Source organism: Pinus tabuliformis, chromosome J (assembly GCF_031772625.1).
Source record: "Pinus tabuliformis cultivar Carrire ecotype Pingquan chromosome J, CPIR1, whole genome shotgun sequence".
Classification (NCBI taxonomy): Eukaryota; Viridiplantae; Streptophyta; class Pinopsida; order Pinales; family Pinaceae; genus Pinus; species Pinus tabuliformis.
The window spans coordinates 581895854-581919920 of record NC_142295.1 but is presented as its reverse complement, the minus strand read 5'-3'; positions in this window follow the sequence as shown (position 1 = coordinate 581919920).

The window sequence follows — 24067 nt, the reverse complement described above, 5'->3', positions numbered from 1 at the left end:
TTCCATTAGCAAAGAAATGCATATAATCAAAAGACATGCAACTTTAATTGGATAAGTATTCTAACCATTTCTCACCAATCCATTTCAAAGGCGCTTCCTTTAACTACACATCGCCATCAATATGTGGATCATCCTGACACACATCAATGATGGAAACTTCCTTTCCACTCTTGCCATACTCTTTCTCCACTTTCTTCAAGTTTCGTGGAAGCATTGTTGGATTCAATGTCCAACACCTTTCAGCGGTATGTCCTTGATTATGACAATAAGTACAACACATGTGCAACTTCTTGACGGCATGATTTGCATTGTTCAATGGACCTTTGGCTTCTTGCCTTCTTTCCTTCAAAAGTTTCCTGTATGTGTCCATTCTTTTCCAACATCTAGAAACACTATGGTTAACCAAACTACAAAAAGAACATGCAATTCTTTTCCAATGCTTGTGTGGAAACTTTCCATGCTTTACATGATCAAAAGAAGTGTGATGTAAATCATATTTATACCTTTTTCTTTCACCTTCATTACCTTCATGAGGAGGTGAATCGAATGAAGAAGAAGCTCCCTTTGGAACACCATCAATAACTTCAATGGTTTTAGAGCTTTCACCACTTTCTTGTTCAAGTGCATGCTTATGCACACCTTCTTCCTGCAAAGTATGTTTCAAACTATTGCATTCCTCAATAATACAATCTTTACAACCTTGAGGTAGAGAACCTAAAATGAAACTTCTTCTAGGAACTGTTTCAATTGCCTTCATGGCTGCTCTGGAACTTTCTCCATAATATTTCCCATAGCCAAGACCAAAATACTTAGGCCTTTCCTCAACCATTATTGGCTCATCAATACCCTTTGCATGTTTGCCGAATCCTCTTCCTTCATATCCCATTTTCGACATCAACTTGGACCCTATGCCTCTGGTATGCTTCTCAAAAGAACCAACATAAACATTCTTAGAAGAATTTGAAGACAAACTAGAATTTTTTACCTCTTCTTCAAGCTGATACTTGGCTAAGGCTTCTTTGGTAACAAGGAGTTGTGTCTCCAACTCATGCATCCTTTCCAGATTCATGTTTGCAATATGAAGTTGGATTTCCATTTCCTGCAATTGGTCAGAAAGCAATTATTTCTCTTCCCTCATGGAATTCAACTGCTCTCGAAGTCTATTGCTCTTTCTTTCATCCTCATACATTTCTCTCACCATATTCATCATGATGAACAATTCTTGCTTCAAGCCTTCATCAAAGAATCTTGTGAAGGAGGATGATTTTGAAAACTCACTTGTGGAAGTTGTCATTATCAAAATGAACAAAAGAACTTCAACAAAATTCAGAATCTATTAACAAATTTCTGAACCATATGATTGCACAGTCAATCCCTTTTTCAAACAACCTATTTTGCATCAAACCTCTTCTGCTTCAAGGATTTCCTTGAGGTCCTTGGGGTAAGGAGATTGCCTTCTGCCCTTCTTCCTTCTTGTCCTCTCCTGGACTTAGCTAACAATAGCTTTCCCTTCACCTTTGCAAACTCAAACAATAGTCAGTTTACAAATAATCAAACAATGAAATCCTTTGTACTATTTAAACACCTTTCAAGTCAAACAAGCAAATAGATTTCTTTGTCAATCAAGCATCCTTCTCCGATACCATTTGATCTGAAATGAGGGTTTGAACATCTTGTCATGCTTACAAGAACCTCCCACTCCAAAGCTTAAACAAACACGGTCTAGCTTATGTTGACAATTGCATAATTATGTGCTTGAAACAGGTGTATGTGTTTGTTTGTTTTCAATTGTTTAAGTGCTTTAAGATGATTTGTTTCTTCTGATATTAAATGTATATATCAGACATATAATGCAGCGAATAAACATCACACATAACAACAAATTTAATGAGTTCACCCCGATCTCGTGGGCTACGTCTCTGTGAGCTCTTGTCAACTTAACTTGGCTCTTTGGGATTATGGCTTGAATTATTTTACAAGTTCCACACTCAACTCCAGAGGTTACAGAACTGAACCAATGGGCTTAGAAAACCATCTACATCCCTATCATGGTTGTCCTTATTGTGCAAGAAGATCTAGGCTCCCTTGGACTTGATTCCTTCAGCAGGTGCACTGAGCTTCCCTAAGCTTCTTAATCGCATAAACTCCTTCGGAATGCTTCAAATGTCTCTAGAACCTCTGCTACTATCTCCCACACATTTCTAACATCAACAAATGACTGTTCATTTGCTCAAAACAAGTACTGCATCCCCGATCTAGGCCTTCCTCCACGGTTGGCTTTGGGTTGCCTGAAACTTCCCTTCAGCATATCGGCCTTTATAAGTCTCCAAATGCTTCTAAAAACACCTTCATTGGATTCAGAAGGTTCATTATAGTTAGGAACGACTGTTTGTTTGCTGAGAATGGATACTAGTAGCTCCTGCAATAGCCTCCAACCCCTGGTGGCCCTGAGCTCCAAAATCTCCCTGGATGAAAATCTCCTTGAAGATGGCTTCTTCAGCTTCTCTACACTATTCCAATGGCTTTAGAAGGCCCAAATTAGTCTAGGTAGACTCTTCTTTCACCCTCTTAGGTCAAAAATTGCCTCTTGAGTTCATTAATCAGTCTCTCCTAGAATTACTCCATCAAAACTGGCAAAACTGCAGCTAACTGCAGTTATCTAGAGTTAAATTTGGCAATTCCCGCCAATTTTGGAGGTCTACCAGGCCTGACTGCTGGCTGACCATAACCATCGGCATAACTGCTGGAAGGCGCGCACATGGGCGGTTTATCCGAGGGGATATGGTTAAGCTGGCGGGTTAACTAACCGTAACCGTCGGGCTGAGCACGCATGTGACCGCTATTACCAGCGGCGGTTAGGGATAACGTTTGTTAACGTTAATTGCTGTTGGATTTTGGAACCGGCGCATATGAACACAGTTTTGGGACCACTGGCGAGTAAGACTGCTGACGGTCTATTCCCAAACCATAAACCGTAACATAACAAATATAACACGCTACCATAGACTGTTAAGAAACAACTTGTAGCGAAGACGGTTAGAGCACTTGTTTGCCCGTAGGAGGTCACAGGTTCGATCCTGCTTGACCCAAAATATATTTTGCCATACCAATTCAGGGCCACATGTCGGCCTCTAGGCTTGCCACGTGTCGGCTCTTGATTGGTCCGTCTAGAAGGAATATTCTAGCGAATATTCTAGAGAATATTCTAGGGAATATTCCAAGGATTATTCCTTAGAATATTCTTTTTTAATATTTCCAACAATCAAATTATTCTTGAAAATTGCAGCTTACTGGACATTTTTAAAATGCGATAACTCCTCCTTACGGTGTCCGTTTTTCGAATCATTCATAGCGCCGGAATCAAGAAGACGAGATCTATCCGGTCGTTCAGGTTCGACACTCTTTCGAACACTTTGAAATTTGAGCTATCATTGAAGTCCTGGACCAATATCTGATCAATTAAGGGTAAAGAGAACAGGGTTGCATATGCTCTTAGTAGAAGAATACAAGTGAATCACATTGTAGCTATGAGTTCTTATGGGATAGATTTGTAAGAGTGGATCTTATGTGACTCACGATCTTTAGTTGGTAGATATCCATGCATTAAAGATGTGGAGACACTACCTTCTTGGCAGAAGATTTATTCTGATGAGTGATCACAATGGGTTGAGGTATTTGTTTGATCAACCTAACTTGAATTCCAGGCAAGCTAGATGGTTGGCTACGCTCAGTGAGTTTGACTTCGAGATCAAGTACATTAAGGGTAAAGAGAACAGGGTTGCAGATGCTCTTAGTAGAAGAATACAAGTGAATCACATTGCAGCTATGAGTTCTTATGGGATAGATTTGTAAGAGTGGATCTTGCAGGTAGGGTAGCAGGATGACAGGTACCAACAACTTAAGCACATGTTACAACAACAGGGTACAGGTGAATAGGATGTGGATTATCATCTCATGGTAGATGGTTTGGTGAGATTTAGGGACAAGATCTATGTGTCAGACAACAGTGAACTCAAGAAGCTTATATTGAGGGAATTTCATATTAAGTTGTATTCAAGTCACCTACAATATTAGAAGAATCTAACAATTGTGAAAATGTTTTACTACTAGCTGAACTTGAAAAAGGAAGTGGCTAAGCTTTTGGCTATGTTTTTGGATTGTCAGTAGGTAAAAGCAGAGTGTAGCATCCAGGTGGTTTATTACAGTTGATTATGATCCTAGAGTGGAAATGGGAGGTCATTTCCATGGACTTCATTACAGGTTTACCGAGCAAATCGAAGCAGTATGACTCCATCATGATTGTGGTTGACAGGTTAAGTAAGGTAGCACACTTCATTGCGGTTAAGTCCACTAATTCAACTAGTTAGGTAGATTAGGTCTTCATTAGGGAGATAGGAAGATTGCATGGTGTTCCTAAGAAAATTGTATCTGATAGAGATGTCAAGTTCACTTCTAGGTTTTGGAAAGAGTTGTTTGCAGGATTGGGGATATACTTAGCCTTTAGTATAGCTTATCATCTACAGATAGATGGACAAATAAAGAGGGTTAATAGGATTCTTGAGGACATGTTGAGGATGTATGTCATTCATCAACAAGAGAAGTGGGAAGAGTATCTTCCTCTGGTAGAGTTTGCATATAATAATGGGTATCAAGAATCCTTGAAGATGAGTCTATTTGAGCCACTTTATGGGTGGAGTTGTAACACTCCTATCAGCTAGAGTGATCTAGTGAACATGATATTGATTGGACCATATATGTTACGAGAGATGGAACAAGAAATGCAGGTTATCAAGAGGAATTTGAAGGCAGAATAAGACAGGTAGAATAGTTATGACGATCAACATAGGGTATATAAGGAGTTCTAGTTTGGGAAACATGTGTACTTGCACATCAAGCCCAAGAGGAGCTCCTTGAGGATTGGGTCATGTGCCAAGTTGGCACCTTGATATTGCAGGCCTTTCGAAATCCTTGAGAGAATTGGATCAATGGCCTACAAAATTGCATTGCCTCCGATAGTGAAATTCCATGATGTTTTCCATGTTTTATTGCTTAAGAAGTATGTGCAGGATGTTGAACATGTGATTGAATGGTCGATATTGCAGGTGGAACTAGAGGGAGAATTCTAGTCAGAACCTCAATGCATATTGCAATGGAAACAACTCATGCTCCAGAATAGAGCAATCGAGTAGGTTAAAGTGAAATGGAAGCACTTTGGGCCTAATGAAGCTACATGGGAGATGGTTGATTAGATGTCGGCTACATATCCTTCTATATTCATTGATTGAGTAGATATATTCTGGTATATGTGTTTGATGTTGTGTTGGTTATATGTATATGCATATATATGTTGTAAATACAACATCGAGTTGTATTATAAAGCTCTAATAAGCGGTATGGTGTTCATTTCATGATGGTTATGGTATCATCAGTATCATATGATGTAAATGTTGCATCGAGTTGTGTTATATAGCTCCATGGGCAGCATGTGTTTTGCTAGTTTATAGGTGTCATTGACGACAGTGTTCCCCCAAGAGGGATGGGTTTTTGATAGCCCCCAGTTGATTTTCTATGTAAATAAAATAAGACCAAGGTCATGGGACATGTATTCCAAGTTGAATGTTGGGAAAAACATAGTGATGGGTATCACTCGTGATTAATTTATGGCTATAAAAATTGGCAAAGGAAAAGTGGTAATAATTGATATTTTATTTATGAAATAAATGAAAGTAGTAGAAAAGGAAGGTGAAGAGACACATATTTGCATGAGAGCGAAATTGAAGGTAAAATGTAGGAAAATGAAGAAAATAGAGGTCTCAATGAAAAAAGGCCTTTCAGGACGAATTCACATCTTTTGTTGGTTAGCTCTTTGTCAAATTAGTTTTGGAGCCCTTCCATATTCTTTCATTCTCTCATACTCTTGCACACTTAGAGTATTCTTGGAGCATTCTTGGAGCATTTTGGCATACATTAGATTTAGAGAAAGAAGGCAAAGGAAAGCAGGAAATGACAAGGGAATAGGTGGATCAACAACTACAAATGGATTGCTTTGCAGCTAACAAGTTGCATGTGTGATTCCTTGCTAATTTATGGATGCATGGTATATGCATTTGGTTATATGGTTATGTGTTTTCATTAACATGGAGGATTGTCTGGATTGACAATGATTTTAGCCTTGCCTTGCCATTTCCTAGATAGCCAGGGTGTTGTGGGCTTTTTCCACTTGTTAGAATTCCTTATGGTTGAGGGTTGGAGCAAACACTCTGGATGCCCTGGAACAACTTGGGTTGAGTTACTAGTCCTGGAGCCTAGGTTGGGACAAATTCTTTGGAGCCCTTGGTGGGTTGAGTTACTAATCCCTAGAGCCAGGTTGGAGAAACGCTTTGGAGCCCTGAAAGGTAGTGGATTGAGTTACTAGTTCCTAGAGCCTTTGACCTCCTAGGTAGAGACCGATCTGGTTGGTGTTAGTGATGTCCGACCGTGAGGTGGAATCACTAGTTGAGGGTTGAGGTGATTGGCCTCCAGAAGCCCTGGTTTGGTTTTCCTTGGTTTATTTCATGAGATCACACATTCATGCTTGGAATATGGTGCAAGGGTGACTGGTTGAAAGAGTGATTTGGTTCAGCCCAATCTATGGTCAAGTTGTACATGGAAGTCCCTGACTTGTTTGCTACTTTCCTATGTTAATATGAGACATTTCCTTATTGTGATCTATGAGCATTGTATTGATTATGTTGGTGATATTATGGATGAGTTACCATGGTTTCTATGTTGGTTATTTTTTGGCTATATGTCGGTTATATGATGTGCATCATCTATGACTCTTGTCATGAATCGTTTAATTATTGATTGATTGATGCATGTATGAACTAATAAGTGTTTATGCAGCTATGTGAAAAGGGCATAGGGCCTTCTCAGTGATCCTCAGATGTATATCAAACTTTTATGATTAGATATGCATTCATGACCTATAGCTTACATGTTTGCCATGTGTTTGACTAAATGTCTAGTGTGTTCTAGGCAGTCTAGGTCAAGTTCTTGACTCGAGTTTGAATGTTTAGCTTTGTCCTCATTTCAAAAATGATTATGGAGAGTCTCAGATAGTTTTGGTCAGTGGTACATAGGTTGGCCTGGAATGGTGGCTCGGATTTTGGAGCCGCTCCCTCTGAATTGGAAATTTTGGGTTGTAAGTGCATGGAAGTAGTATCATGTGTGCGGTTGGAGCCCTATAATCGCACCCATGTAGGCTTGTGCCTGTTGTTTGTTGAGAAATCTAGGGGCAACTAGAGTAGATGATTTCTCTTACTTTGATAACTGCTTGTGATTCATTTTTACTTAACTTGACTAGCTTTCTTCTTTCACTTGATTCTTATTATTATTATCTTCATCAAACAACTACCAAACCATAAAGAACAATAAGACAAAGGACATTAGATATAGGTGATCAGCCAAGGCCAAAACCTCTCCAACTGAGAGGAAAACCCACAAGAATTCTTCTCTTCCTATAGAACTTCAATTGATGAATTCCGAGACCTATGACCCTTGACAAGACCCTCCAAGACCAAGTCCCTTGACGAGCTTTCCTTCTAGAAGTTCCTTAGCAACTACTGCAATTTCAACCCCCAACAAATTATTCTGCAACTTTGACCAGTAGATTCTACTGCAACTTTTACCTTTCCAACATATTCACAGTTTTGGCCTTTCATAGCTTCGACCTAGTTGCAGCTTCACAACTTTGATGCAGCTTCACAATTTTGATGCAACTTCACAACTTCAATTCAACTTCATAACTTCGATGAAACTTCACAACTTAGATGCAGCTTCACAACTTCGATGCAAATTCGGGAATTTGATGCAAATTCACAGCTTCGATGCAACTTTACAGCTTCAATGCAGCTTCATAATTTCTTCTTGCCTAGTAACTATAGAAACCCTAACAAGAGAGAGAGGCCCAAAACTTCGATCTTGCTCTTCTTCTTCCTCTTCGTCCTTTTCCAAATTCTATCTTGAGGAGATCAAACTTGCTTGAGTGTGTATTAATGAGGTTAATTTCCTTCTTATTTATAGGCTTTTGACAGGTACAATTTTCTATATTTAGGCCAACTTGTCCCTTCATGTAGGCCGACATAATCTTGGAGGGTCTTTTGACTTTATTTTGACTCAAATCAATTTTCTTTACAATATGTAACATGCCTAAAAGGGTATTTCGTACATGAAAATGACTCAGTTGACTTGTAGACTCAATGACAAGCCCTAGAAGCACTCAATGGATGCTTGAACTAAAAATAAATCTCCCTTGAGCATGAAAACCATGCCTCAAGAATAACAAAAGAAAAATTATCTTTTCATTAAATACATGAACCATGATTACATATGTCATTATGAAGACCGAACCTCGTTACTGTTGTGAAGGTAAATCCCCTCTACAAATAGAGGTGGTCCCTTTAGATCAATGAGTGGATCTAGCAACAAACTAAGCAAACTAACATACACTTTCCTAGCTTATGTTTAACAAATGCAGAGAGAGAGTGGCCTACCTCGCTCTGATGCTAATCGCTTAATCCTTTGGAGATGACTTTGAATCCTTTGCTTCCAGGCTCACTTCTTACTTGTTCTTCACATCTAATTACCTACAAGAAAGATCAAAGAGCTATGAAAGATACAAGAGCATATTGTTGGAAATAATACTGAGAGGGGGGGGGTGAATCAGTATTATCATATCAATAAAACTTTTCCAATTTCATACTCAGAAACATATACGCTACTTCAGTTAAGTGAACCCGCGTGTACACGCTACTGTGTCTAAAGCAACTAGCGTATATCCATAAATCTTATGATTCAGTTAGCTTATCTTCAGTAAATGCATCAGAACATTATTAACCATATTAACAGTAAACAGGTGCAGTATAACAGAACAGATCATCATACAAAAGCCACACACATGAACACCATGATATAAGGTGGAAACCCAATGTGGGTGAAAACCACCTGCTGCAATTTGTTTCTATCTTCCTTTAATAAGAAACTTCTTTTACAATGTACTGGTGCAGTCCTTTACCAGCACGCAGGCTACAACCTGCAGAGGGCTACAACCCTCATAGCTCTTGTACTAGCCGATCCATTTACTAGTACGTAGGTGCCTGCCTACAGAATGCTCCAACCTTTACTCGTTTTCCAGCTGCTACTGGAAGGGAGATACAACCCCCTGGCTCTTGTACTGGCTGATATGTTTACTAGTACGTAGGTGCCGGCCTACGATCTTTCCGGGACCACATTTCATACATTTTCATACTGGATCCATGGAACAATCACCATTGTAAAACAACCTGCATCATTAATCTCTGAATCACCCAATACTAAATCACTGAAACCCTGTCAACAACAACCAGACAACATAACAACAACCAGATCCAACTCCATCTTCAAATATCATACTTCACATTGTATACGCTACTTCGACGAACCCAACCTGCGTGTATACGCTCTTTTACCAAAACCAACCCGCGTACAGATCTGCAAATTCTAACTTATAACTCCGCGGCTATTTCAGACATCAGAACATACCTAGATCATAACAATAAGCATGCGTCAATAGATCTAGTCTATCCACAGTCATACCATACGAAGATAATCATTCCAAGCCTTGAGATCTCGTTCCATCGTTCATCATCCTCCACATGAGTGAAACCTTGGTTCAGATCACCAACCCATAACCAGCATTTGGATCTCACACTTCCTCAGATCTTCATCACTCACACACACTCTCACCCTATCTGGCCTAATGATCTTCTCCTTATATAGGCTTAGGCCCTTCAGAATACCACGGTCCAAAACCATAGTAACACAATACCATCAACTTCAAAACTAGGGATCAACACGTCTGTCGAGACACCATGGTCCAAAACCATAGGCACAACTTCCAAGGACTAACCACCACGGACCAAAGATAAGTTTTCCATATGTACGCGCTTTTACTGAAGCCAACCTGCGTGTATACGCTGATTTTCCTTACTGAACCTGCGTATATCGCTTTCTTGTCCTGTTGTACTAAGATATGTCCTCTAATTAAGTTGCCATCACCTGTACCTGCCTCTAAGAGAGTTGCCATCAAGGACAACACTTATATCATAATGCCAACAATCTCCCCCTTTGGACTTGATGGCAACCACCACACCAAGTCACTCTCCCCCTTTGACATCAAGGGCAAAGGGCGGGCCAAGATATTCTCTTCTTTGGTATACCTTCTGCTGTCCATACTCCCCTTGAGTACCTGCTGAAATCTCCAAATGTGTATGCCAAAGTGTACCAATCTATCCATCCTGCTCTTGCTGCATTGTGCTGTTCATGCTCCCCTTGACTGTAGGCAAGATCTGCAAAAGATGTTCTTCAAGAAGAACAAAGACTTATACATCATATAAGACCTTCCTATCACCAAAAGACTCAATACATACATTCATCACCCAACCTAGTGGGGATATACCAATATTGACTCATCCACCTAACCATGTGGAGATACATTAAGAGTTTACTCATGATAAGACATGAACATTACATCATTCATCCTAGGCATAGTGGTGAAACCAACATAGGCCGTTACATGACCTTGACATCATAAAAGAGATATCACAAAAGAGATACATGACATAGTGATGAAATATCTAGACCAAGACTTATGAAAGCCACCAGCAGCATCATGATCTGTACCATAAGCATCAGCCTGCAATACCATTCCTTTGATCAAACAGTAAGATGTATCATTTAGTCTTTATAGACTTTATCAACAACTTCTAACCATAATGCCAACAATGCATTATTTGAAGTATATGCTCCCCCTGAGCCTGTGCCATCTGTTTTCAGTTAGATCTGATCATGCATACATCGGTAATAAGCATCAAGATATCATCATCATCAAGTTAGGATTAAAACACTTCTAACATCTTACAAGTATCAAGATATTTCCAGACATCCTCAGCAGACTGTAACTGTTAACCAATAGAGCATATACTGGACTGGATCATATCAGACCCCTTTTCTGAGTCTGTCCCCACTGCTTTTCCACAAACTGACATATACGCGACTTTGCAGTGTGAAACTCGCGTATATACGCGGCTTCCCTTCATTAAACTTGCGTATGAGAATTAGAACACTGAAGTTTTACACCTTCAGCTCCCCCTGAGTCTGTTATGTCTGTGCTGTGCTGAGTACCCTGTGCTGTGCCACATCTTTCTGACTGAACTTCCTTCTTCTTCCATATCTTCAAGCATGTTGATGATTTCTTCTTATGATGAGCTTTGTTCCTGCAATCTCTTGCTTTATGTCCAAACTTGTTACATGCATAGCATCTTACATGTTTCATATTCCTCTTATAGCAATCAGCAGCTTTGTGGCCAAATATATTGCAAGAAAAGCAATATCCATTAAAGTACCTTGAATGTGATGATATTTCTGCATGATGGTCTTGAAACCTTCTTCTTCTACATATGGCTGCAACATGTCCAAGATAATGACATACATGGCATTCAACATTATTCATGGGAGGAGTAAAAGATTTTCTTTGAGGAGTCTCTTTCCTTGATGGTTGATGGGGTTGTCCTTTCATCTCCTTGTTGAGCCTTTCAGATTTTGCATTAGAGTTTCTTGTCTTACTTTGTGAACCAGATTCACCTTCAATAGACTCATGAAAACCAAGACCAGTTTTGATAGCAGGGGACCTTTGACTACTAAGAATATCATCCAAGACTTTAGAGCTATCTTGAAATCGTAAAAGCTTATCATTTTCTTCTAATTTACTTTTCAAGATATTTACCTCAACTTGATGTTGTTCTTCTTTTTCCAAACATTGCTTCTTCAAGGTCTCTTCAGCTTTCCTTCCTTCATCCAACTGATGCCTTAGTTTGAGGATCTCGTTTTCTTGCTCTTTATTCAGCACTAGCAGCATTTGTCGAATTATGGAGGCATATTCCACCTGATCTTTTAATCTGATGATTTCTTCTTTGAGGGCATTCTCCCTTTTGCTAGGTAGATCTTGCTGATCTATGATTTGATCTGATGCTTCATTTGCTTGTCCATCTTCAATCTGAGGTGATTCAGGATCTGAATTCTTGCTTCCACTCAACGGCAGGTTGTCATTGTTCCTTTGAGCTGTTTTCTTCTTCTGACGCGCTTTCTTCCCCATTGTTCTACGAATCTCCTTCAAGCGATCAAGCTTCTCTGAAGGACCTGCTCTGATACCAATTGTTGGAAATAATACTGAGAGGGGGGGGGGTGAATCAGTATTATCAGATCAATAAAACTTTTCCAATTTCATACTCAGAAACATATACGCTACTTCAGTTAAGTGAACCCGCGTGTACACGCTACTGTGTCTAAAGCAACTAGCGTATATCCAGAAATCTTATGATTCAGTTAGCTTATCTTCAGTAAATGCATCAGAACATTATTAACCATATTAACAGTAAACAGGTGCAGTATAACAGAACAGATCGTCATACAAAAGCCACACACCTGAACACCATGATATAAGGTGGAAACCCAATGTGGGTGAAAACCACCTGCTGCAATTTGTTTCTATCTTCCTTTAATAAGAAACTTCTTTTACAATGTACTGGTGCAGTCCTTTACCAGCACGCAGGCTACAACCTGCAGAGGGCTACAACCCTCATAGCTCTTGTACTATCCGATCCATTTACTAGTACGTAGGTGCCTACCTACATAATGCTCCAACCTTTACTCGTTTTCCAGCTGCTACTGGAAGGGAGCTAAAACCCCCTGGCTCTTGTACTGGCTGATATGTTTACCAGTACGTAGGTGCCGGCCTACGATCTTTCCAGGACCACGTTTCATACATTTTCATACTGGATCCATGGAACAATCACCATTGTAGAACAACCTGCATCATTAATCTCTGAATCACCCAATACTAAATCACTGAAACCCTGTCAACAACAACCAGACAACATAACAACAACCAGATCCAACTCCATCTTCAAATATCATACTTCACATTGTATACGCTACTTCGACAAACCCAACCTGCGTGTATACGCTCTTTTACCAAAACCAACCCGCGTACAGATCTGCAAATTCTAACTTATAACTCCGCGGCTATTTCAGACATCAGAACATACCCAGATCATAACAATAAGCATGCGTCAATAGATCTAGTCTATCCACAGTCATACCATATGAAGATAATCATTCCAAGCCTTGAGATCTCGTTCCATCGTTCATCATCCTCCACATGAGTGAAACCTTGGTTCAGATCACCAACCCATAACCAGCATTTGGATCTCACACTTCCTCAGATCTTCATCACTCACACACACTCTCACCCTATCTGGCCTAATGATCTTCTCCTTATATAGGCTTAGGCCCTTCAGAATACCACGGTCCAAAACCATAGTAACACAATACCATCAACTTCAAAACTAGGGATCAACACGTCTGTCGAGACACCATGGTCCAAAACCATAGGCACAACTTCCAAGGACTAACCGCCACGGACCAAAGATAAGTTTTCCACATGTACGCGCTTTTACTGAAGCCAACCTGCATGTATACGCTGATTTTCCTTACTGAACCTGCGTATATCGCTTTCTTGTCCTGCTGTACTAAGATCTGTCCTCTGATTAAGTTGCCATCACCTGTACCTGCCTCTGAGTGAGTTGCCATCAAGGACAACACTTGTATCATAATTCCAACACATATATGGCATACATCAAACATAAATTACTTAATAGATCAAGGAGTATTAAGCTAAAAGCATAAACATTTACACAATTATGAAAATTGAACATCATATGTATATATTAATAAGCTAAAAAGGGAAGCATACAACCTATGCCTTGATGTTGGAGACCTCCTTTTGGTGGATGTCCAATTCCAAGCAAAGAATCTTCAAGCACTCCTTCTCCAAGCTAGTATGGGTAGCATGTAAGCATAATCTCAGTATAGGAATACAACAATCAATGACCAACCATTTGGGGACGGAAGGGAGTTGATTTATAGGAAGGGAGAGGGAGTTAGGGATCCACAAAATAGGGAGGAAGGCCCACATCTCAAAGGGAAAGCCCATAATGATAAGATCAAGAGGTCCAAATGAGAGAGCTCGACCATATGAACAATAACCAATATCCAACTCGTTATTCTCGAATTTTCTAGTGCACAAAGCTTCTCTTCCACTTTGGGAAAACCTACCAGAAGAGGTTCAACATGGGTTTTCATATCAAAACCCGCACTGGAAGCACTAGGGTAAAGCAGAGCAACCTTCCATCAGCACGGGCAGGTAGTGGAGCAAAACGCATTGGCCCTAAAAAATAGGGTTTTAGCTAACCTTCTTCAGAATTGACTCAGGGCAATTTTCCTTTCATTCTTCAAGGAGATTTTGGTTTGTATATCATGATGGATATGCAGCACAGTTGTCAATGTTTTGGCACTTCAGGATATGGAACAGGAAGTGAACAATAGGTGTGAAAAAATATTATGTAACATATGCCCCCTAAAGCATGAAGGAAAAACAAGGAGTGATGGCTAAGATGTTTTACAAGTCAAGGCAAGGACTAGAACAACACCACCAGGAGACCTGCAAATCAAGCATATACATATACATATACATATCTGACATCTCTGATAAAAATGCCTAGTGATACATGAATAGGCATCTAATGATACATGAATTCGCGGTATGGACGCAGCCGTCCGGATAGAAGGGATAATATGTATAGATCCATGGTTGGTCACAACCATCCTAATAAAGAGGATCATATATATGGGCCCACGGTATGGTCGCAACCATCCATATAGAGGAAAACATGTGTACAATCATGAATAACTCATAACTCCACGCAACCTGGATTCTATCATATAGAAACCAGGGTCTTGTGCTCCATCTTGACCCGCTCAATGTACAAATTCTAACATGTGAATAGATGTGTCAAAGACGAACATGATAGAAAACCACCCTATTACCAGTCAATGATATAAACCGTTAATAGGCACGAGAGAAACCACCAATAATGAAAATGGTTCTCCAGGTACAATTAGCACAATCCACAAATGTGAATAATGAAGCTGAAGTCAAACACCCGTGGAATCATCCGATCGAAGGTCAATGATGTAAACATGTCGCCGAATGAGAAAAAACTTGCCATTGAGGCATGTAAGCTACAAGGTACTAGAAAGGAGTTTCTAGATCATCTTCCCATATAATCAGCTGAAGTCGAAAAGAAGTGATTCGTCGAAGGAGGGCCATAATGAATCCCACATTATTGAAACAAAAAAAAGGACGTAGTAGAGTAGATAAGTGTGATCCAGGACTATGGCAGAAAGTCAAACAGTGTATAAGTGGTAAATAACTGTAGATAGGACTTATCTTGAACATATCGGCGACATGACTCTGGAGTTTAATGACATTTAACTCAACATAAGATCAAAGGCCATGATGATGAAGCGGTATAATCAAACGACAAGAAAAATGGATTTCCAAAACCTAGGAAGGCAAGTGACTAAGTGAGGATGTCCCAAACCCAACACAAGCAACAGATGAGTGTTATGCTCAAGAGAAACATGTTGCTTTTACAAAATACAAGAGATGATCGCTTTCACTTCCCCCCCACATTTCTAGCAAGTAACCCATTATTTTTTATCGCAAGCTTGAAGGGGATATGACATGCTTGCCATATAATATCATCCTTCGGATGAATCCATCCTAGTAAGTTTTACGAGTCCTAGGAAGGAGAAAATAGGTCTCATCATGGTGACAAGTCATGCGTCGTTTATGTTTTACGAGTCTAATGAAGGGGAAACTCATATCTTTTTCATGTTTAGAGAGTTTTAAAAATAAGTGGAAAATAAAACTCCAAAGGTCCCTTTTCGTAAATCGTCTCTTGAACCTGAAAAGGTAGAAAACAATATCTAAGAGAACCTCTTAGCCATGTTCGACTAAGGTATTCCTTTTTCGTACAATAGTCTATTTAAGTCCGAAAAAGTGTTAAACTTATACTGAGTAGATGTCATTTCGTTTACTTTAACGAGTTCGAATAGACAAGTACTCGACAATCATTTCATATTTCAAGAGTCAGAAAAGAGCTGAAAGATGACTCCTCCTAGAGGAACGAGTAGTATAAAAGGATAGCAACTGGTTCTAGTGATGATGGAACTGCTCAAAACATGTAAGGCTCAAGAGGTTGGCTGATAAGGCCACTCATTGTAGAGGTTCCCCAGGCAAGGGTAAAACAACCAAGTGAAAGCATATGATCTGCCAAAGAGATGGTGACAATGGAATGAAAAAACCAAAGCTCATCCAACAAAACAGGCTGATAAAGATGGCAATCACGAGAGGAATGGTGAGAATGGTTTTATTTTTACACAAGCTTGAAATATGGGAAACTATGCTTGAGGATACTTGAAAATGGTTTCATTTTTTTCACAAGCTTGAAACATGAGAAAAAACTATGCTTGGATTTGGTTTCATTTTTACACAAGCTTGAAACATAAACAAACTATGCTTGAGAGTGGTTTCATTTTTACACAATCTTGAAACAAGGAAAAACTATGCTTGAGATAAGTTTGGATGCCCCCAGCATAATGACTCAATTTGAGGTACATGCCCCCCAAGCTTCATTTAATTCACCTAAGTAGACTACTCATTACTAACAGGTGGATGGAATGAAGGTTCACTTATGAGATCAAGTAAAATACTTGACTGGTATTTTACATGTAATTAAAGAATCGAATTGGAAGGGGATTTGTTTCATTTTTTAACAAGATTGACACAAGAAAAAACCATGCTCATGACACCTTGTTTCATTTTTTAACAAGCTTGACACAAGTAAAAGAACTATGCTCATGGGTCGTATTTCATTTTTTAACGAGGTTGACATGATAAAATAACTATCATCATGGCCCTTGTTCACAGTCCAAAAGACGCCATGGCTTCCAAGAGGTTCTCATCAGATGGGAGAACAACACTATGGAAGGGATAAAGGTCCAGGGATCCAATGGAAAAATTGGGCTCCAATGCTTCCAATACATGGCGTACTATATCACCTACTAGATCATCATTAGATGTGGTCATGGAACACGTGACGACGTAATTAACCTGTGGCGGGGGTGATACTGCTCGAACATAAGAACCAGGTTGATTAGAATTTGATTCATGACCAATGAATGTAAGCTAATTAATAATCGCAATGCTTCCTTCATGCGGGAAACACATCACTCAAAAGAGGGAAGAAACAAGAGCTCCCATGACATAAACATAGTCACGACCAAGGAGTAGATTAAAATTCAGTGGGCCTTGGAAAACCATCACGTCTATATAGACAATCTTTCCTCCCAAAGAAATAGGTAACTTAGGAAGGATCCCTAATGGTTGTTTCTCTGTTAAAAGCTAACATATTCTGAGTGACAGGGACAAGTTGTGGAGAACCTAAAGCTTTCCAAGCAGTTTAGGACATAATACTAACAGATTTGCCCTTGTCTATTATTGTGCTCGGTATGGCCATATTATAATCATGTATTGTAATCTAGAAAGGCACATAAGATGGAAGACGATATCCTACCTGTCGACTCCAATCAAAATAAGTGACTAAACTACTCGGAGGGGGTGTCGTAGGAACGAAAGAGTTGCCCCCTTTCTCTATGGGAATAGGAGAATTGCTCTTATGCACCTCAGAAATGGGAGGATTTCCCTCCAGTTCATTCAAAACTGAAGAAACCAGAAGAACCTGAGCGGTATGAGGTTCACTCTCTACTAGAAAGGTACGATTAACTGAAGGTGGAGCCAAGTCTACCATTTTCTTAACCAATGGCTGGTTGAGAATGGACTCACGAGACTCACTTTCAGAGAGAGCGGGGTTGACCAAAGATGGCTTTTGTGTTGTGTGTGGAGCATGATTGTTCAAAGGTCTTTATTTCAGCTGGATGTATACCCCAGGAAGTCTTGTACACCCCTCCACGCGAGGGGTGCGAAGGGGGACTGATCCCCCCCGGCGGAGGCTCGGGGCAGCGCCCCCGAAGCTAAAAACAAATGTAAAATTGCCTTGTAAAAGTATAGTAATTTCTAGTCAATCTGAGCCGTTCATTAGGTGGATGATCTGACGGTAGAACTTATGTTTAGTTTAGGGTTTTTTGCCCTAGAAGGCAACCCCTCTCTTTGTATGAGGGAATTGTATTGGAGGCTGAGATATAGAGGTGTATTCTATGAGTGAGAAACTGAGAGGTGAGGTTGTGAGAGAAAACAGAGGACATTACAGTGGATTTGTTGTAGGTTGTCTCTCTTCATTTTTCTCGATAATAAAAAGGAAGGACTGGCTGTTCGGGGTGAACGTAGCCCAAACTGGGTGAACCACGTATATCTGTGTCTCTCTTGTTTTGTGCGTTTTCTGTGTTTATATTTCTGCAATATTTTATGTGTTCCATTGCTCCGTAATATATAATTTTCTAACAACTGCTATCAGAGCCAAAGGTCTATTTGGCTGATAAACTCGCAGGAAAGAAGGGTTCCTGGTTCGAGTGGGAGCAATGGCGGAAGATGGTAAGTTTAGGGTCGAGAAATTTAACGGCCAAAACTTCTCGCTGTGGAAGATGCAGATGGAAGATTATCGGTATCAGAAAGATCTATACCTATCATTGGGCGGAAAAACAAAGATGCCAACGGGTATGAAAGACGAAGAATGGAACCTTCTCGATAGAAAGGCACTCGGAACAATACGGTTGTGCCTTGCTGCGTCAGTCGCCTTCAACATTTCGAAGGAAACCACGACAGAGGGTTTGATGCAGACGTTGTCGAAACTATATGAAAAACCCTCAGCCTCAAACCAGGTATTTCTTATGAAACGGTTATTTAATATGAATATGTCGGAAGGTGGATCTGTTGCAAACCATTTAAATGATTTTAATACAGTTACAAGTCAGTTAAGTTCTGTAGGGGTAAACTTTGATGATGAAGTTAGAGCTCTGTTATTCTTGTGCTCATTACCAGAAAGTTGGAATGGTTTGGTAATGGCCATTAGCAACTCCATTTCTGGATCTAGTACTTTAAAGTTTGATGATGTTGTCGGTGCTATCCTTAGCGAGGAAATGCGACGGAAAAGCTCCGGTGAGACATCGGGAAATGCTTTGAGTGCAGATTCTAGAGGAAGAAAAATGGAAAGAGGAAAGAGCTCAGGATATCGCAGTAAATCAAGGAAAGGCAGATCCAAGTCCAGATCGGGGATAGTGTGCTGGAAATGTGGAAAGAAAGGACACCTAAAGAAAGACTGTAGATCTCGGAAGGGAAAAGAAGGAGATGCATAGCAAGAAAACAATCATGAAGCAAATGTGACAGGTGAGGTGTTACAACATGCTTTGATTCTTTCTTTCGAAAATATTACTGATTCCTGGGTGATAGATTCAGGGGTTTCATTCCATGCCACATCTGATAAGAAATACTTTCATGAATATGTTCAAGGAGATTTTGGACAAGTTCGTCTGGGTGATGATAAACCCTGTAAAGTCGTTGGAATGGGTAAGGTTCTTGTAAAACAGTAGAATGGAAACCAATGGCTATTAAAGGAGGTAAGGCATGTTCCAGATATAAAGAAAAATCTGATTTCAACAGGGCAGTTAGGCGGTGAAGGTTGTGTGACAACTTTCACAGATAAAGCTTGGAAGGTCACCAAAGGAGCCTTGGTAATAGCAAAAGGCGAAAAGGTTGGTACATTGTATTTATGCAATGGTATTTCTAACTTTGTTAATGCTTTAACTTCCAAAGGAGCAGATGCAGCATTATGGCATCATAGGCTCGAACACATGAGTGAAAAGGGGATGAAGATTCTTCACTCAAGGAATTTTTTGCCGAGTTTGAAGAATGTTGATTTGGACTTCTGTGAGAATTGCATTTATGGAAAACAGAAGAGAGTCAGAGTTCTCAGAGTTGGGAAAGAAAAGAAGAATGAAAAATTAGAGCTTGTGCATACAGATGTATGGGGACCTGCTCAGGTATCATCTCTCGGTGGCTCTCGTTATTATGTTACTTTTATTGATGATGCAACTAGAAAAACTTGGATCTATTGTATTAAGAATAAATCTGATGTATTTGATACTTTCAAGAAATGGAAAGCTTTGGTTGAGATTGAGACAGGAAAGAAATTGAAGTGTCTTAGATCAGACAATGGAGGTGAATATTGCAGCAAAGAGTTTGATAGGTACTGTTCAGAGCATGGAATTCACAGAGAGAAGACAGTTCCAAGAACACCACAAGAAAATGGTGTGTCAGAAAGGATGAACAGAACAATCATGGAGCGTGCAAGGTGCATGATATTGCATGTAGGATTGCCTTTACAGTTTTGGGCAGATGCTGTAGATACTGTTGTTTATCTAATAAACAGAGGGCCTTCAAGTTCCTTGGATGGTGGTGTTCCGAAGGAAGCATGGACAGGTAAAAAGGTAAACTACTCTTTTTTAAAGCCTTTTGGTTGTGAGGCCTTTGTCCATATTGATAAAGAAAATAGAACAAAGCTTGAGGCAAAGTCAAAGAAATGTACCTTTATTGGATATGGTGTTAATGATTTTGGTTATCGCTTATATGATTACGAAAATCACAAAATCATTAGGAGCATAGATGTAATATTCAATGAAAAGGTCTTGTATAAGAATCAATTGCAGGAAAAGAAACAGGAAAAGGAAAACAAGGAATACGCAGTTCTTGATGAAATCACTGAAAAGGGAAAGGTGCCTGAAAATAATAATAATCAACAACAGCAATCACCACAACAGCAACAGGCACCCCAAACACCTGAAAGTGGTGTTAGAAGATCTATCAGAATAAGTAGACCCCCTGAACGATACTCTCCTTCATTATATTATTTATTGTTGACCGATTCTGGTGAACCCGAATGTTATGAAGAAGCAATGCAGGTTGAAAGCAGGAAGAAGTGGGAGGTAGCCATGAAAGAAGAGATGGACTCCTCAATGCATAACCAGACTTGGGATTTAGTCAGGTTGCCTGCAGGAAAAACTTCATTGAAGAATAAATGGGTTTACAGGCTGAAGGAAGAAGATGGAGGAAAAGAGAGGTACAAAGCTAGACTTGTGGTGAAGGGGTTTGCACAGAAGAAAGGTATTGATTTTGATGAAATATTTTCTCCTGTTGTTAAAATGACTTCAATCAGAACTATTTTAAGTCTTGTAGCAGCTGAAGATTTGCATCTTGAGCAGTTAGATGTAAAGACAACCTTTCTTCATGGGGATTTGGAGGAAGAGATATATATGCAGCAGCCACAAGGATATGAGGTGAAAGGGAAGGAGAAACTAGTGTGCAGGTTGAAGAAGAGCTTGTATGGCTTAAAACAGGCTCCAAGGCAGTGGTATCTAAAATTTGACAAGTTTATGTCTGAACAAGGTTATACTAGATGTCACTCTGATCATTGTGTTTATCTGAAAAAGCAAAATGATGGCAGCTATATTATATTGTTATTGTATGTGGATGACATGCTTGTTGCAGGATCTAACATGCAGGAAATAAATGTACTCAAAAGAAAATTGTCAAATTCATTTGCAATGAAGGATTTGGGAGCTGCAAAACAAATCCTTGGTATGAGAATCACTAGAGACAAGAAAAATCGCAAATTAACATTGTCTCAGAATGAGTACATACAAAAGGTGTTGAAAAGATTTAATATGCACAATGCAAAACCAGTTAGTACACAATTTTCTAGCCATTTCAAACTTAGTAAGGAAATGTGCCCAAAGACCCAAGAAGACATGGATTATATGTCTAAAGTTCCATATGCATCAGCAGTTGGAAGCTTAATGTATGCAATGGTCTACACAAGGCCTGATATTGCACATGCAGTGGGAGTTGTAAGCAGGTACATGAACAATCCAGGAAAGGAACATTGGATGGCAGTGAAATGGATTCTCAGATATTTGAAAGGTACCACAAATCAAGCATTATGCTTTGGTGGTTCAAACATCTCCCTACAAGGATATGTTGATGCAGATATGGCAGGTGACAGAGATAACAGGAGGAGCACTACAGGATATGTAGTTACTGTTGGAGGAACAACTGTCAGTTGGGTTTCAAAAATCCAAAGTGTTGTTGAACTTTCAACAACAGAAGCAGAGTAGGTTGCTACTACAGAGGCTAGTAAATAAATGATTTGGTTACAAAGGTTTATGGGTGAATTGGGTTAGGAGCATGATATGGGCACGTTATACAGTGATAGTCAAAGTGCCATTCATCTTGCAAAGAACTCAGCGTTTCATTCCAGGACTAAACACATACAGCTCAAGTACCATTTCATACGATCAGTGTTGGAAGATGGAGAGTTGAAGCTGGAAAAGATACACACTAGCAAGAATCCTGCAGATATGCTAACAAAAGCTGTAACTAGGGAGAAACTGAGAACGTGCTCAGTTTCAATTGGTCTTCAAGGATGACGATGAAGATGAAAAACAATCAGGTCCAAAGAGGAGTCATTGTCCAGCAAATGAAGCAGCAGTGGAGTTGCTACAATCATTCTCCAAGTGGGAGATTGTTGTGTGTGGAGCATGATTGTTCAAAGGTCTTTGTTTCAGCCGGATGTATACCCCAGGAAGCCTTGTACACCCCTCCACGCAGGGGGGTGCGAGGGGGACTTGTCCCCCCCCGCGGGGGTCCAAGGGGGCCAATCTCCCCCGGCGGGGGCTCGGGGGCAATGCCCCCGAAGCTAAAAACAAATGTAAAATTGCCTTGTAAAAGTATAGTAATTTCTAGTCAATCTGGGCCGTTCATTAGGCGGATGATCTGACGGTAGAACTTATGTTTAGTTTAGGGTTTTTTGCCCTAGAAGGCAACCCCTCTCTTTGTATGAGGGTATTTTATTTGAGGCTGTGAAATAGATGTGTATTCTGGGAGCGAGAAACATAGAGGTGAGATTGTGAGAGAAAACAGAGGATATTACAGCGGATTTGCTGTAGGTTGTGTCTCTTCATTTTGCTGGATAATAGAAAGGAAGGACTGGCTGTCCGGGGTGGACGTAGCCCAAACTGGGTGAACCACGTATATCTGTGTCTCTCTTGTTTTGTGCGTTTCTGTGTTTATATTTCTGCAATATTTTATGTGTTCCATTGCTCCGTAATATATAATTTTCTAACATTTTGATCAATCACTAAAAAAACTAACATACATTTTCCTAGCTTATGTTTAACAAATGCAGAGAGAGAGAGTGGCCTACCTCGCTCTGATGTTAATTACTCAATCCTTTGGAGATGACTTTGAATCCTTTGCTTCCAGGCTCGCTTCTTACTTATTCTTCACGTCTGAGTACCTGAAAGAAAGATCAAAGAGCGTGTATGGCATACATCAAACATAAACTACTTAAGAAATAAAAGAGTATTAATTTAAAAGCATAAACATTTACACAATTATCGAAAGTGAACATCATATGTATATATTAATAAGCTAAAAAGGAAAGCATAAAACATATGCCTTGATGTTGGAGACCTCCTTTTGGTGGATGTCCAAGTCCAAGGAAAGACTCTTCAAGCACTCTTTCTCCAAGTTAGAATAGGCGGCATGTAAGCATAATCTCAGTATAGGAATGCAACAATCAATTACCAACCATTTGGGGATGGAATGGAGTTGATTTATAGCAAGGGAGAGGGAGTTATGGATCCAAAAAATAGGGAGGAAGATACACATATCAAGGGGAAAGCCCATAATGATAAGATTAAGAGGTACAAATGGGAGAGCTCGACCATATCAACAACAACCAATATCCAGCTCAATGTTCTCAAAGTTTCTACTGCGCGAAGCTTCTCTTCCAGTTTGGGAAAACTTTCCAGAAGAGGTTCAGCGTGGGTTTTCATATCGAAACCCACATTGGCAGCGCTAGGGTAAATCAGATCAACCTGCTATCAGCACGGGTAGGCAGTGGAGCAAAATGTGTTGGTCGTAAAAAATAGGGCTTTAGCTAACCTTCTTCAGAATTGACTCAGGGCAGTTTTCCTTTGGTTCTTTAGGGAGGTTTTGGTCTATATATCATGATGTATATGCTGCATAGTTGTCAATATTTTGGCACTTCGGGATATGGAACAAGAAGTGAAC